Raw genomic sequence first — 18,053 nt, forward strand, 5'->3', positions numbered from 1 at the left:
CAAATCCAAAAAAAAGATGGAAACACTTTTGCAAATGGCAAAGCTCCTAAACAGTGATGCCTTACATCAGGTTCAGGCAATGTTTTCTTTGAATCAAAAAAGTACCTGAATGTGAAATCTCTGATCAGTACAGGAAACAATGAAAAAGCAAACCAGCCACAGACAGAAATTCCTGATGGGTTTTTTATTCCACGTGTATTAGACAGCACCCAGTGAGAAGCCAAATGACTGTTAATTTTACTGCATGTAAAATAGACAAAGTGCTTGTCCTCGATAGTATGCTTGTTCCCCTTGTCAATTAGGGACTCCTTAATTTGCATTTTCTTTTTATTCTCTGAAGTCTTGAAAGAATAAGATTTCATAAAATGAAATAAGTCTGCTCTTATTGCTGAGGAGCATTGCTGATCTTCTTATGCACATTCAGGAGCTGCACACAGCTCGTAGCTATAAACACTTTGAAGCATTTAGCAACTTATCATAGAATCACAGGATGATAAAATGGTTTATGTTGGAAGGGACCTTAAAGATCACCTAGCTCAAATCCCCCTGCCATGGGCAGGGACACTGCCTACTGGACCAGGTTGCTTATAAGGCCCCATGCAATCTGGCTTTCAACACTTCCAGGCCTGGAGTCTTCATAGCTTCTCTGGGAAACCTATTCCAGTGCCTCACCACTCTCACAGGGAAGAATTTCTTCCTAACGTCTAATCCAAATCAAGATTCTTCCAGGTTTAAGCCACTACCCCTCGTCCTGTCACCACATACCTTTGTAAAAACTCTGGTCTGTAGCCTCCTTCAAATACTGGAAGGCTGCCTAACGGTCTCCACAGAGCCTTCTCTTCTCAAGGCTGAACAACCCCAATTCTCTCAGCCTGTCCTCATAGGAAAGATTATTCAGGATGTATCATCAACAATTAGAAGAAGAATGCATTAGATTTGGAATTACATGGGATAAAACTTTGCACTATTGGCACTGAAATTGGCTGTGTGACTTCAAAAGGGCCTGGCTCCCTCTGATGCACATGATCCAGTTAGGGAAAGAAGAGTGGATTATCTGAAATAGGTTAAAACTAATTTTTCCACTGCTATATTTTTCAGAAATGAAGCGTTACAGTTGGTCTCTAGACTAGGGGCAGACATAAGGACAAAGCTTGGCTCCAAAGATCAATTTTCCTCAAAACCTGGCAAACATTTGGGTTTGGTTTTATGATGTTTTCTGACTCCTAAAAACGCAATATAAAGTTAGTTGTTTGAATATGATGTCTTTTAGCTTATGCCTATTTTGTTGCCATTTGCTTCAGCACATTTACTGAACACATATTTAATGTCCTGTCCAGCTTTAAGCATGTGAACAGTCTTGCTGATTTCAAAAGGACTACAGTCAAAATAGTATCTCCTATGCCCTTTAAGAAGATGGATAACAGAAGAAAGGTTGACCTTCCAGGGCAAATGCAAAGTATAGACCACACTCCTTCCTAATGTGTGGTAAGTCAAGCAGGCATGGCAGAAGGCTGTTTTGGCAAACAGCACTTCTACTTGATCAAAAGATATCTGTGAAGCTACAGTCTGGTCATTCTAATCTCAGAGCCTGAGAAGAAAATTTAGCAAATCTTCCTGAATGTAATTTCTGTACACATGAAGGAGACAAAGATGACTGGTTCAGTAAACAAGAGGATGGAAATGGGTGTTATCTACCACCTCTTTAGTCAAGGAAAAAGTAATCATGTTTACCATACTTAGTACAACCAAAACTTACTTAAGGGAAGGCACAAACACCTTAATATTTGCAATATTCTGCTGCTCACTTGCTCAAAGAGGATTGAAGAACACAAAGTGATCTATGATTTCTTCATAAAACTATTCATATAAAATACAATTATAGGAGATTTCAATAGCTGAGCTGACTACAAACCAAAGTCTATTGAGTGGCATTTATATAATCCTTCTGCAGTTAAGGGAAAGTCAAGAATGGGAGAAATAACAGAACTGGAATTAAATGTATCCAAAATATTACTAGTCCTGGAAAGCTAAACATCAGAGTAATCTGACTGAAACTATGGGATCATTTGTAATAAAGTCTGCTGGCTCTCAAGATCATTGTCATCACAAGTGATGTGTAATTCAGCTGGAGGCTGTGTAAAATGAGTAGGCAAGGCCACAATCATGCTTTTTGAGTCCAATATCAACCTCTTCACAACTTTTATTTAAAACAACTTTTTTCCCCCTCTTGATTCACATTACACTTTTCTTCCTAGAAATCCTGGCAGGGAAATAGTCACTCTTTTTCTCTCTTTGATTCATTTTCCTCAGAGGTACGTAGAAACTACACAGCACTACGAGAAGCTGCCAAGGACAGTTTAGCTCTAAGTGTCATAACAGGCATCATATTTCGTGCATTTCTTAGCCAACCTTGATGTCATGCAGGAAAGATTAGATGCTCTTTGGCATATGTAAGAGGAAGACAGACCAATCTAACAGGTCAAAGCTACAGCAGGAGGAAGCTGGCATTAATGTGAGGAGTTTACTTCCTTGGAAATATTACAGCCTTGAAAAACAAGGGAAAGCCCTGCAGGAAGAGCTTCAAAGCTTAGAAAACTAGGCAGGGAGCTGACTACTTGCATCTTTTGTACCTCCTGGTTCTCTCTGTGGGCATTTACTGCCAAACTGGCACTGACTTTGACTGGGTTACTACACATCAGAATGACTCCTCATTTCTGCCTCCTGCCTTCTCAAGCTGTAGAAGAAAACAAGGGCCCAGGAACTGGTGGGCCTGCAAGAAGTCTATTAAAGGCCAGGCTGCTGGAAATCCAGGTAGGGAAAGCAGTGAACCATGGGCAGTAACAACAGGGAAACAGGGAAATATCTGTAATGTCTGTTAAAACTCGGAGCACTTCAACTTCTGTAATGCTGTTACTGACAACCAAAGGTGAGCATCTGTAGAAACCCTGATTACAGTGAACTGCAAACCAGTTGATCTCAGTCTTATGCCACTCAGAAGACTAGGCTGGATTCCTTACCCCTTCAGTTCCTTCATGCATGGCAGACATGGCTCTGTCATCAGGCTGTACCTGCTGTAAAAGTGGCTAAGCCCCACATCTAAGACCAGCAACAATTGCATCAGCATATTTAGGAGAAATCTTGAGCTTTCAGGAAGAGGAATTACAGCCGTTGTGAGAACAACCTCAATAATTTTGCAGACATTTTAGGAGGTAAGTAAATTAAGAAATTATATTTATAGAGCCTGGTCTGTTAGAACATGAGACTTTAAGACACAGTGGTTGATGTGATAATAAAAGCAGATAAGACAAAATGTTTGTTTCATTCTTATTTAAATGGCCTTTTGTTCTAATTAAATCCACTTTTTATTATGCCTTCCCAAAAAATCTTAAGGCAAACCCAGAATAGTCAAGCTCTTAATTTTGATTTTACTTTGCTAAGAATGTTGTTACTATTTAAAAAATAATTCCCTTGAAATGTCATTGAAAGTTAAAAATAGGAAGGTACCAGAAAAGACTTTTATAGTGCAGTCATAGCAGTACCACAGCACTGTTGAGCACCACAGTTGAAGTGATCCATCGTGATAGTGATGTGACACCTCTCTGTATTTGGTCTTTCAGGATGCAGCAAAAAATTTAGTACAGTTTTTGTTCTGTCTGCCAACCACTTTTGCAAATTGGGTACTCACATCCTTTGAGATGGTAAAGTATTCCTTTCTTTAGGTGCTGTGATATGGGTACTTTTAAAACATATTTTTGAGATGCTAAAGTAACATTATGGCATAGCCACCACACCTGCTGAGGCAAGAAAAGGAAGGCTATGAAAATCTCTGAGCTATGTAATACCTTTAGCTGGGCTCAAGAGCCACAGTTTGTTTGAAAGATTGTGGCCAGGATAGTTACATTGCCTTTTGTGAGTCAAGACAAGTTTCAGGTGTAAAATTACTTTTGATATATGGATGATTATATTAATTTAGGAGACAAATTCCTGCTAACATTTGTGGATGTGCATGCTGCTTCAATTCAGACTGAAAAGGAAATGTGAAAAGCCTTTAAAGCTGAAGCATTTAAAGAGGCATTTCTGAATTACATGAATATTGTGTTTTCTTTATGGTGAAGGACTGTCACAAGTGAATTGTTTTCTTCATAAAACCATCCTCTTCTACAATGCACAAATGATTAGAAGTGTCTATGGCACACTAAAATTTAAGTATGTTAATCCTAATTTCTCACCAACTTTATTCACAAAGATTTTGTTCCTTTATCACTGTGAATTGAGATCAAGCAAAATTGAAAAGTGAAATGAATTTTCAGCTGCGTTTATGATGTAGATAAAAATCAAAACATTCACCATTGCACCAAATCCTGAACATGTAATGAATCACAGCAATGCATGTGAGTCTAAGTGTAAGCAGTCAGAGGCATTTGCAGTATTGTGTCAAAACTCAGTGAGAACCCAGCTTATTTAAGACCCATTCTCATCAAGCTCACCTTCATGTTGACTTGCATCAAGGTGTCTAAGTTTATATGCCTATGTATTTAATCAACAGAAAAATGGTGTAGAGAGGAATAACCTCAGAAGGTAAGAGTCTAAATGCTGTTTATGCAACATAACTACTCTTTATAACTAATGGGAAGTTTAGATTATTTATCTAGGATGGATAAAACAACAATGCAGTTGATAACTCAACAATATTGATCTAGAAGGCAATTCACAGAAGAGCATGCTACCAAAATAATAAAACTGTCATATGAATCAACAATGAGAAGTACCAGAGTACATAATAAGGAGAATTAATGGGGGGGGGGGAAGTGGGACAAGGAGGTGGGGTTACAGAAGCCTCCTCCTCCCCTACCAGTAGTTTATTTCCTGTTTGAACTTGTCTCCAGGCACAAATGCTGGAGAAGACAGAGGCAAAGGAATGGTCAAGTACCTCAGTCTTATTTGTACCTGCTGCCATTCATTTACCCAACACATTTAGCTATGGGTCTACAATTTCATCATTTGCTCTTTTGCTGCTTGAAATTTATTGTCAAGTTTCAGCTCTAGTTGAACTTTTGCTTTCCTACTTCTACCCATGCCATCCTGTGCAACTTCTATACTCCTTTGTAGTCTGCTCCTGCTTCTGTTTCATATATGCTCTTTTGCATTGCAGCTGTCACATGGTCCCTATTTAGCCAAGCCAGTCTTGTGATACATAAACTCATTTTCTTGAGTTTCATCAACAAACCACATCACCTCAGATCATAGATCTCAAAGGGCTGAGGCACTCAGGTCTACAACAGAGATTGTAGAGATTACCCCTGCAAGGCTGAAGTCCCAGGACTCAAAATACTTGCAGAAGAAAGTTCATTGTGCAGCACAAAAAAAATTCTTTTCCTTCCTAAGATGTGTAAGCAATGACAAAGGCTGTACTGGATGGATGGATTTAATTATTCAGGGGAATTTATACCAGCTTTTACAAGAGACAGTTATCAATACTAACATGTCACATAAATACATTTATTTCTTATAGAACAAGGGGATTTTGAAACTGTGCTCTCATCTACTTTCTTTTAAATGACCAGCAATGAAAACTGTGCCAGTCTCTTCTGAATTCATAGGCAGCTGTTTATTTCTTTATGCTTCACTGTCTTTCTCCACCCTGTTGTCTCTTAAATTGTAAGCTCTTTGTGGCAGAAAAGCCTTTTGTTCATTGTTTTGTAGTGGGTTAGTTTGGACAGTACCCAGCACAGTGAGGAATGAGGTTCCTAAGCTTTACCATAAAACTCAGCAGCACATGTTCATCCACTTTTTTTTCCTGGTTTTATATCTACATACATGACATGGCAAGAGGGGTGGGACTCGATGATCCTTGAGGTCCCTTCCAACCCTGACAATTCTGTGATTCTGTGACATTTTTTACCCTTTTTACCCAGCTCAGACAAACTCCACAAACTTCGCCATACACATCTTCCCAAAGATTGTGAGTTTAGTTGCAGTGAGCAGAAGTTTGTTCTAAATACTCATCTTCAAATATGTGTAATATAAATACTGCCCAGTGTGTCATGTACAGATATAATCAGCCTTCTGAAGTGAGAGAGCGACACAAAAAGATGGCTGCTATTGCCAGAGAACAAAGCAGTCTTTGCTACAATGAGTGGTTTTGTTCAAAACCCACAGATAGACAAACTGGAAAGAGGATGATACTGTTCTTCATGAGAGAGGAAGAGAATTCTCATTAATGGCCACTGAAGAATGGGTATATTTGTACTGAGGCTTTTAAAGTATGCACCTAGGCCCAGAGAAAGGCCATTTTTTATGTGTTAGAGCTTTGGAACAGCAGAACACTGGTGTTTGGTCATGCCTGCAGTGACACACAGTCATGTAGAATCAACCTTGTTAAAAGTAAACCTGCACACTCCCCACAAGCACAGGTGCACGTGGCATGGATGGTGAGGAAAGTAAACCCCATCTTTTCACACTTCTCATTCCACAATTAGCTTTTATGTTGAGTTCCTTCCAAAGCTTAGGATGTGCTACCTAAAACAGTTACCTACTGTGAAGAGGCAACAAATTATACACTTGTTGCCTCTGAAGATGATACTTCTCAGGCCAGCAGAGAAGTGGTTCAGCTACCTGACACCCGACCTACGCTTTTAGACAGCTCAGTACCGATAGCCACTCTCACTCCATCATCAGCATTAAGAACACAGTCTGCAGCTCTGCATTTTATTCAAACATAATCAAAACAGCACAGGATTTCAGGAAGACTGATGAATGACTCTACTTTCTTGTTTATGTCTATATGTCAGAATTGTTTCATTGTGGTGATGCTTCAGGTAGAACACCTTTTTCTTCCAGCAATGACTATCCAGTTTGAGCAAGATTTGAATAAATTAGTCTCTCCATTCACCTATGTGAATAAATTTTCCAACATTTTTTCAAGCAACTTCAAAACAAAGCAATTGACCTTTCTTGATCAAGTTCAAGGGGATGTCGTGATCTTTCTTAGAGTACTGAAGAACATTGAGGGAGGGATCATTACTGGGACCAGTCTTATTTATCATCTTTGTTGGTGACATGGACACAAAGATATATTTTTGGAAGGCATCATTAGAATTTATACTTCACATGTTACCAGTTGCTAATATTTCTGACCTTATTTCATTGGCTTATTGGGGTTGCATTCAGCCCTGAATTTTCTATTCCTTTCAGCTTGCAATTTGAAAGCTAGTCTACAAGGAAAGCATACATACCACACTCTTATTTCTGCACACTCAGTTACTTTAAGGATTTGAAATGTTATGAATCATTTGATTAGTATGATGAAGTTATTTACATTGTATTCGACTAGGTGTGCTGCTCCAGTACAGACACCGTGTTAAGATATCTCGTTTTGCAATGCTTTACCACCAGGAGGAGCTGTACTGTGCCTCGTAACGAGGTAGAAACCCCCGGAAATTTTATCTTGGAAGCATTTGCTCAAGATTCGGCCGCTCCTGAAACACAGTATTTTAATCCAACTGCTTAAGGCAACATTAATAATCAGAATACTTAGCACAGCTGCAAGAAAAGGCAACGCTGGACTCATGTCTCCTAACATTATCTAATGGGATTTCTCTTATGTCAAAAAACATTTTTAGGCTACTAATCAAAAGAGTTAGCTATTATTCCTACCTTTTGCTTCTTCTCCCAAATGCAGGATGAGAAGAATCAAATGTTAGCACCAGGATTCACACACTGTCACATGCATGCGAGCATGGAAATGTCCCTTCATACACAAGGTCTGGCAAGTCTACTCCGTGCTGAAGCCTATGCTAAGTGGGCTGAGCTGTCGGCAGAGAGGAAGGGAAATGGATTAGCATATACTACATTCCAACGTCTTCTGAACATTTGTGTGTGCATTATTTTTAAATCCCAGGGAGAGGAGAAATTAGTTAGGAATTTTGTTTGAAGCCTATGGAATTTCATGCTATTTCCTGATCAATTTCACAGCAGCTTTACTATTCTGTTATAAGGATGCAAAACACCAAGACCATGCTGTGAACATGCTATTCAAAGCAACAGTCATAATAAACAGTTTGTAAGCCAACCATACTTTAAAACACTTTAACTTTTTTCCTAACTCAGATTAATGACACTTTTCTTTATGAGGCAGAAAAAGATGGGGAAATGACACAGATGTTTTTTTTTTTTCCCAGTTATGAGGGAATAAATATATAAATGAAGTAGCACCACTAAATCCTTCCTGTTTTCTGTGTTTCAGCTTCTATCTGTCTCTATTTTGAATCAGACACTTGAGTAATGTATTGGTATTTCTTCTGTCCTAACCCTTCCTTCTTGTTCTCCTAATGTAGGAGCAGAAGAAATCAGCTCACTTGTCAAGCCTGTTAATCCTTTTGCTCCTCTATTTCATGGTGCAGTCTACCAGCATGACAATGGGTGCTAGTGAGTGGCATGATTCTAGACATCTATTTACTAGGAACTGGAAGCAGGCATGGTCTGATTCTATCAAATGCCCCTTCAGGACTGCATTTTACTGTGCAAAAGAAATCCCTGTTTCCAAACTTGATTTCTTGTTCAAATACATCATCCCAGGACATTCAGTCATTTCATTTTAATTGCAGCAGCTTTACAGTTTGGCTCTCAGTGATATAATAAACAGGATAATTTGGAGCACTGAGATGTTTTGCTAAGAGATTTCATCACTTACATTGAGGGTCTCTAGGCTCTTATATGAATCAGAGCTCTACATAAAAAAAGCTGCTCTCATGACTATAACTGCAGACACCGTATACTTTTTCAATAAACTAACACTCCATTTTCTTTGTGAATTGCTAAACAAACCCCAAATCCACAACAGATAGATTTAGGTTCTCCAAAGATCAGTCAGCTTGAATCTTCTGAGGCATGCTGTGGCTCTGCATGCTCCAAATTAAAAATAGCTCAATGTTAAGGCAAATAGCTGGAAAACACTCTTCACATATGACTAAAAAGCACATTCTAGAGCTGGATAATGAAAAGGTATTCACTTCATACTGCAAGAACACCATTACCCTTTCCTCCAACATGGCAGAGAGAGTAAAACTCTGCTGACTTATGGCCACAACCCTGTGTACCTGCATGTTTTGCCTCTTTAAGAATGAAGCAATGTTTATGGCTCAGTGTTTATAGCACTGGTAGGATGCACAGATTGAGTGCATTTGTGCAGGAAGGAAGCATCTTTACCTAGTTGTTTGAGAAACAGTCTTATTGGAACAAAACAAGTGATGTTAGACTGAAAGATGATAACTTTGTGTGCTCCAGCCTATGCCAAATCCATTCCATTGGGCTTCCCTTGTGATCTCAAGCATTCTTTGCTTTCATTTCACCTACAACATTTCACAACAACTGTATTGGTGATGCTCAGGTTAGCTCAATGAGAAGTACAATGCCTCAGATTGCCCTAGTTCATTTTATAATCGAGCTGGACCCCAATTTCTCCATTCATAGTCAAGAGATCCCTGACTTCATTAGTGGTGTTTCTATGCAACAGAAAAGAAAGTAGCAATGGAGGGTGAGATCACCGCCAAATGGATAAATGCAAGTGAATGCCTTGATCTCCACTACAACTACATGACTTAATTTTTTTTCCCATGATCCTAGCAGCCAGAGCCAAAGCACTCTAAAACATAAATGGGAAAAAGCATTTTTGTAAACACTTCCCACACAGAAAAGCATCTCCACCATGTGGATTGCCCTGTCTTAGACTATTATTGACTGAATTGATTTCAAACTACTAGTAACCAGGTGCAAGTCTGAGGTCAGAGAGGCTGATGGGAGAGGGTGATGGGAGAGAGGGAAGACAAGAGAATAAAGACTGAGAGAGAGAAATAGAAAAAGATAAAGGGAAGAAAAACCTACAAGAAGGAAAGAGAGAAATTATTAAGAGAAAGCAAAGGAAGACTAGATTTTAAGTATTCAATTCCTTGACCAGAAATTCACTCCCATTCAAGGCCATTGCTCAGTGATAAATACCAAGCTTACTAGATTCTGTTAAGCTGCACTGGGGCATATGAACCTAAATCATTCTGACAGACATTTTTTTCTGAAATGAAGTCCAAAATAATTTACATTAATTACTATTAGTTGCCTGTTTAATGAAGTGACATTGTTTTCTGGTTTATTTAAAACTTTTGTGGTTTTCACTGTAGATTAACTGTCTGAATGTGTTATCCAAACCTGACACAAGGAAAAGTGAGAAGCTGCAGGAGAGCATTGTTACAGATCTAGATGAGTGACTGTCATGTTTGGGGGGAAGGAAGGGGATTGTGGCTTTGATTAAAAGTCAAAGAACACAGGTACATTTTGCTAGACTGCAAAGTTACATCTTGAAAGAATGCCAACAGCTAAACTTTGTTGGGAGACAACGTGATTACCTAAGACCTCCTAAAAGATGACACAGAAAGATGGAAAGGGGTCTGACCTCCCACAATGAGAAGGGCATCACTATTGTAAAGACGAGGGAAGTTCTGAGGTGAATTTTGCCTTTACTGGAACATAACTGCCCTAGATGAAGAAAATCAGATCAGAAATCCTCCCTTAGCAAAAGGATATATTAAGCACATGCTGAAGTATTTTGGGAACATGCAGTCAAAATCCATGCTGAATTACTTAGGAATCTAATTGAGACCATTCTGAAAAAAAAAACTCTGTCCTTGAAAAGTAAATGACACACTGAGCAACCAAAAGGCAATTTGGGTGCTCACTGGGCCAAGCTAGGATTGCTGAAGTGCTAGAGCTATAAGGGGTGCAGACCAACACTGGTAACCCAAAGCAGAAATTATTTAACTGCTCAAAGTTTAAGCTGTCCTGAATTGAGCAGATAATGAATAAAGGCTCATGTTAAAAAAAGCCAGGCAGAGATCTATCCTAGTTAGAGTGTGGTCACCACACTGACAGTGAGATATTCCAACCTAGTGAAGGAACTGAGCCTTACTAGACAGAGGGATGTACTCCAAAAAAAGTTTCAGCAGTCATGCCATCCTGAGTAGTGACTATGCTCTGAGCTGTGCCAGCTCCACTGTTTTTGTGGGGAGAATAAGTAAAAATTGGAAACTGGTCCAGTTGATGGGTGGACTACTGTTGGGGTTTGTTTTGAGCAAGAGGGGGCTTGGGTCCCAGGAACACCTGTGCAATTCAGGCCTTGAAGAATTCTCTGTTGATAATATAGTGGTGGAGTAGGAGATGTGAGAAAGTGCTGATTGCTTGGTATGCTGAAGTCCAGCTGGCTCTGAGAAGGGAGGCAAGCAAGATAAGGAGGAGGCGAGATCTGGGAAAAAGAGCAATTAGACCGAATAGAAGAATTCCACAGAGTTGTGAAAACAATGATGTAACCTTTTAGAGAGCAACCAATAGTATATGTTAAATTAGAATAGAATTAACTATGCATAAGATAAGACTATAAATAATGAAGTGTGGAACAATAAAGTTGGATGATTACTATCACTCATATTGAGCGCTGTTGTCCCTCTCTCCGTTCTCGTCAGACTATTGCTGGAGCATGTCCAGAGAAGGGCAACAAAGTTGGTGAGGGGTTCAGAACACAAGCCCTATGAGGAGAGGCTGAGGGAGATGAGGCTGCATAGCCTGGAGAAGAGGAGACTCAGGGGTGACCTTATTGCTCTCTACAACTACCTGAAGGGGGGTTGTAAACGGGCAGAGGTTGGTCTCTTCTCCCAGGCAGCCAGCACCAGAATAAGAGGACACAGTCTCAGGCTGCGCCAGGGGAGGTTCAGGCTGGAGGTCAGGAGGAAGTTTTACACAGAGAGAGTGATTGCCCATTGGAATGGGCTGCCCGGGGAGGTGGTGGAGTCGCCATCACTGGAGGTGTTCAGGAGGAGACTTGACAGGGTGCTTGGTTGCATGGGTTAGTTGATTAGGTGGTGTTGGATGATAGGTTGGACGTGATGATCTTGAAGGTCTCTTCCAACCTGGTTTATTCTATTCTATTCTATTTTTTAACTGGATCACTTCTCTGATCTGGCTCACTGAATGCCCACACAAATACTGGCACAGCTCAACAGGCTATGCAAAGGTGAACACAAACATGCAAAGGTAGAGATTACTGCCACTGATGATACACCAAGGCCTAGACCACACATGAGAAGCTTACTATGACTATTGTTTGCTAGAGGCTGAAGCTCATTATGCAGTGTTTTTTCTTACTGGGGACTATTAATAGTTTCACTTTCCTCTGTCAGCCAAAAAACACCCCCACCAAAAAAGAAAATAAAAGTAGAGCCCTCATATCTATCCCTATCCTGCTGTCAACTTTCATTTTAATGTGCTAGTAGCTGCGCATTACTATTGCTTTGTAACTCACTTCCTGGAGGAGCAGCAGCCCCATATATACCTTCTTACAGAGATACTTTCTGCAGTGTGAGATTCAAGCATCTTAGGAATATAAACAGCCTGAGCCAGCAAGCGTAGCAAATCCTTCTGAGGCTATGACAGAGAGCGAAACAAATCCCTCAGAGGCAACGCTTTAATGCTTTAATGTCCTAAGCTGAGGTAACAAAGCGCTGCTGAAGAAAGAAGCAATCCTGCTGCCTGTCAGGCTTCCTTACTCCTCCCTCCTTGGCACTGGACAAGCATGCGTTCGGCTGGGTTACGAAAAGGTTCAGGGGTTTGAGCTGGGTTACCTTTTGCCTTTACTTATTTATTTACTACATGGGTTTGCCTGGTCAGTTGTAACACAGACCTGTCCACTGAAACTGTTCAAAGGCTTGACCTTGAAAACATATATGTGAGCAGACAAGGTGGCATGGGACTGAACTGGGAGGGATTCAGGAAAATAGAAAGACTGCTCCTTTTGGCAGCAGTGTTTGCTTTAAACTGTGAAAAGATTGCCCAAAATACCTTTCGTTTCATTTTGTTTAAGTTTTGTTTCAGCGAAACTATAAAAAAGAGGAGCATCAGTTCTTAGGCAAAAGGATCTGACACCTGCATCTTTTAGTGGTTCAGGGAACTAAAAAGGAATACATCCTAGGAATATTTCAGTTCCTTTAACAGTAATTCTGTTGTTAGCTGATATATATGTAAACGAAGACTCCTGTAACCACATCTCCTTATTGAACTGCTGGCAATAATGTTTCTTTCTCAGGCACCCAGTGTGAAAACCAATGGAACCCAACACACCACTTTGCATGCATTCAAACAGTACTTTCCCATTTCCTCCATTTCACAGATTATTTAAAGTGGGTATTTGCCAGTCCCAGCAAATAGGATATGATATGTAACCGCTCACAAATAATTACAGCACTTCAGAGTAGTGGGGTAAAATGTACATATTCCATAGGTTGTTAATAGGGGTTGTAAATTTACAACACATTTTAAAACATAGATCTTTCAAAAGCTAGCTGTATGGATTTGTTAGTTACCAGGTAAACCTCTACAGAGGTTTTTGTGTATGCAATTTCCTCAAAAAACCCATTATCTGTAATTGTACTTTTGTTTCTATTCTGGTTAAATATCCTGAGAATAACATCCCTTACGCAGCTTAAATATTCAACCACTGAGCAACCTGCTGAGGAAAGTGAAGCAACTTCTGAACAACAACAAACTAGTTATAGAGAGAAGTCTCCAAACAAGGTTATCAAATAGTTTACTTAAACACACAACAGTGACTTGTAAGAGCAGCTGGTGGTAAGAGGCACAAAACTTGTTATATAACAACTGCAGAGTATTTAGCCCTCTCCTGCTTCTGAATACTGGAAGCAAATGTTGAATGTCCAAAGTAAATCTGCCCATGTCCTACCTAATGACATCTATACTAGACCCTGCACAAGAGACATCCCCTACAACTGTATGGAAAAGGGATCGGAAAGACTGGACAGTGAAATACTAAGAGATAATATTGAGGGGCAGTACCACATACAGAAAGGAGGACTAAGAAATAAAACCACAAAATTACAGTTAGCTATATGATGCACTTGAATAAAGTCCTTCAACAGCAGCAAAATGCCTAAAAAATTAGTACTTTCCTAGACATGAAGCTTAACCCTTCAAATCCTAGTTTGTGAAGGTGAGGTAGGCCTAAACTTGTAGTCTAGAACATACAATCTTAATAAAACAATAAGTGTTTCCCAACTTTACTGAATGATGAGCGTTTAGGAAAGATTCAGATTATGTTTTTATTAGATGAGGATAATCTACAGCCAGGTGAGTTAAATTTATTTGCATTCACAGTAAAAAACTGCAGTGATTTGGAGCAGCAAGAGCAGTTTTGGATGAAACATCACTGCAGAGTGTGAGAAGAGAGGCAATTCAAGGTGTCCACCAAGCAGTTACCAAAAACTGTGGACTAAGAACTTTGTATTTTTAGACCCAGACTAAGGTCAATGCTGGAAAAAAGGCTCTTCCTCCAGAATTACTGATTGTCTGAGAATGAACCAGTAATACAGCTACAACAATTGGATTAGTGCACTGCAGTTAGCTCCTGATTAGAGATCACATTTACATCTCACTGTTGGTAAAAATCTCTGTTTATGTGAGTGGGTCCAATTGTAATTTCTTCTTGGGTGTCTGCAAATGCTTACCCCTCATGCTGAAGTAAGCATGTGTCCCATGCAAAGGGGGGTTTACAAAGCTAGGCTTCCAAAGACATCAGTAATTAATGCCCTTTATTAGCATTCTAGTTTCCTGTGCTGTAGCAGCAAAACTAAAATCCCTCTCCCACATGTCTGAAACAGCTTGTCATCATCACAGCAAAAACCATGATCATATCATGACACAAGTAAGTCCTGCAGGATATATTGGACTGATTTTCAAGGGGAAAGTGAATAAATTATCAAGATAATTTTCTGTTAAATATGTATTAACATTCCCTATAGTGATAACGCAAAACCATTTGCCATGGAAATCAGATTCTTAATAATAAATTACCCGACACATCTGCTTCCTGGGTAAACAATTTCTGTTAAAGAGAGAACAGCTGCCTTGTCATGGTGAAGGATGACAAATACTCAGCTCCTTAATAATGAGTTCAGTTCAGCAATATTAGAGAAAGCACATTTCAGAAAATCTGTGAGAAAAGTGTCAGTTGACATAAAGAACACAAAATTATTGCAAAGATGCAAGAATTATCATTACAGCCTAAAAACAAAAAGGCAACAAAACGAAATAAAGAAAAAGGTGATAGTGCTGGTCAGAACATAGAGTATTTTGCAATCTGGAGATGCAGATGATACAGCGATCACCCTGATGTATCAGAATCAGATCCCATGATGTCAACAGCATTCCTCCCATTGTGATCTTACGCAAAACACTTTTTGTTCAGGCTTGTACCAGCACGTCAAAGAACCTGCAATTGTGCTGAAACATGTAGCACACAGATACAGGTGACCACAGCCAAACCACTCATTCCACAACTAAAATATCAGGATCCAGTGGTATGAAAACTTACTGCATGATGTTGTGTTTTGTAGTAAACACACAACAGTGGTAAAATGCACTTACATCTACAGAGGGTCAGAACAAAAGTGTATAACATTAAGCCATGTTTAAATCCCATCCCATGAGGTATGTGGCTTTTGTCCCCCAAGATCCCACTTCCAGGAGTAAGAATAGACTGCAAAGAACAAACAGTTAAAGGAGTGCTAAGAAAATAAGTAATATCACATACGTAAGGCAAAAGTAATACCACCAACAGAATACAAAGATGATGTGACATACTACTCACAAAATGCTTTTTAAATGTTTTAGCTCACCTGAGCAGTCAGATGAATGCTAAGTAGGTAAGTAGTTGTAGAAAAGACAAGAAAAAAAAGAAGAAAATAACAAAGGACACCTGGAGGTAGAGGTTTCCAGAAAGACACATGCAGCAAACTGCACTCTTGTGGACTCCATGGATTGTCATGTATTTCAGAGAGGCAATGAGAAAAAGAAGCCATTGCAGTTCCTATTCCTCTATGCCCCTCTCTGGTGAGCACTGAACACTGCTGGTCTCTGCATTTAATTACTACACTGTACAATCCATCTTTGACCAAACACAGAGATGCCTTTTTGCTGTCTTCAGGAAAAACTGGAAAATATTGATTCATTCTAAGTTCCAGTGTGACTTTATCAAAAAGGCAGGCCTGTTTAAACTGACACACATGGAACAGAAAGAAATGAAGAAAAATAAAATCTAAGATACTTAATCTCAGATATGTAACAGCAAAAGCATTTTGCAGGTGGTAGCGGGTAAGAAGGAAGGTCCCAAATTAAACATGGGTGCTGTGCTTTGCATTTACCTGCACAGAGGCCACAGAAAACACACTGCAAGAGACGATTTTCCTTGAAAATGGAATCTAAATAAGTGAGCTGGGACTAAAGGGTCTCTTTCATTCCTGCAAGTTATCTTCAACTAAGCAAATAAATAAAAGACTCCTATGTTTTAAAGAGGGGAATAATTTTAAGGAGGCAAAGGGATTTCAGGAGAAGAATGCCTTTTTCCCCCTCCTCTTGTAGCTTCTAGACAGCAGCATAAAATGTGAAGCTGTACTATTTTTACTAATGGAAAGAATAAGAGAATCACGGAGTGTTGGGGGCTGGAAGGGACCTTGAAAGATCATCTAGTCAAACATCCCTGCCAGAGCAGGATCGCCTATACACAGGAATGCATCCAGGTGGGTTTTGGATACCTCCTGAGAGGGAGACTCCACAACCCCCCTGGGCAGCCAGTTCCAGAATTCTACATAAGGATAAAAATGCAGCCAAGGAACACTCCTTCCTATTACCATTTATTACCAATAAAATACTAGAGAAGGCATTGCCATTAGGGACTTGTTTGTCAAATAATATATCTGAAGCAACTTCCTAAATGAGTTCTCTAGGGAGTCCTCTCTAGATTCATTACATTAGTGTTAGCAGTAGTACAGTAAACTTTCCACTGATGTCCATCATATTACACTGTAAGGATTTTTCTAGCCTTTTCAAATGACAAGACTAGAACTGTTGTGTGCTTAAGGTTTCACTAAAAAAAAAATAGTTTCAGGAAAAAAGAAAAAGTGTTAATTCTTTGGCAAAACAAATTCTAACATTTTAAAGCCAAGTTCTCTTTTCATTTTTTTTTTTGTTTTCCTTCTTCACAGAAAGCCCCATTCCCATACCTCAGAGCAAAATTTAGCCCATAGTTTGGGTTTATGAATTCAAAACATTGTCTAACAAGGTGCATACTTAAAAAGACATGAATCTTGCTTAATTAGGGTAAGTATATAGATCAACAATAACATTTGCTACAACATCTTCAGCCCTGAAGAAAAGGATTTGGGGGTGCTGGTCAATGAGAAGCTCAATATGAGCTGGCAGTGTGCACTTGCAGCCCAGAAAGCAAACTGTATCCTGGGCTGCATCAAGAGAAGCATAGCCAGCAGGTCAAGGGAGGTGATTCCCCCCCTCCACACCACTCTCGTGAGACTCCACGTGGAGTACTGCGTCCAGTTCTGGAGCCCCTATTACAGGAAAGATATGGACATGCTGGAACATGTCCAGTGAAGGGCCATGAGGATGATCAGAGGGCTGGAGCACCTCTTCTGTGAGGACAGACTGAGCGAGTTGGGGCTGCTCAATCTGGAGAAGAGAAGGCTCCGAGGAGATTATTGTGGCCGTCCAGTACTTGAGGGGAGCCTACAAGAAAGCTGGTGAAGGACTTGTGGGGATGTTGGGTAGTTATAGGACTAGGGGGAAGAGATCCAAGCTAGAGGAGGGTAGATTTAAATCAGACATTAAGAAAAAGTTCTTCACCATAAGGCTGGCGGCACACTGGAATGGTTTGTCCAAAGAAATGGTGGAAGGCCCATCCCTGGAAGCTGTGGCTCTGGGCAACCTGATCTAGTGTGAGGTGTCCCTGCCCATGGCAGGGGGTTTGGAACTGGATGATCCTTAAGGTCCCTTCTAACCCTGACAATTCTATGGTTCTACGATTTCAGTGTCAGTTTGCCTCGCCTCCCGCCTTAGGCATCCCCAACGAACCTCCAGCGAACCCTTCCTCTGAGGCCGGGTCGCCTCACGCTTCCCGCCAAAACCCACAGCTGCCCCCCCAGCAGCAGTCT

Source organism: Melanerpes formicivorus, unplaced genomic scaffold (genome assembly GCF_026170545.1).
Source record: "Melanerpes formicivorus ecotype bairdi unplaced genomic scaffold, bMelFor1.0.p_v2 SCAF_69, whole genome shotgun sequence".
Taxonomy (NCBI): Eukaryota; Metazoa; Chordata; class Aves; order Piciformes; family Picidae; genus Melanerpes; species Melanerpes formicivorus.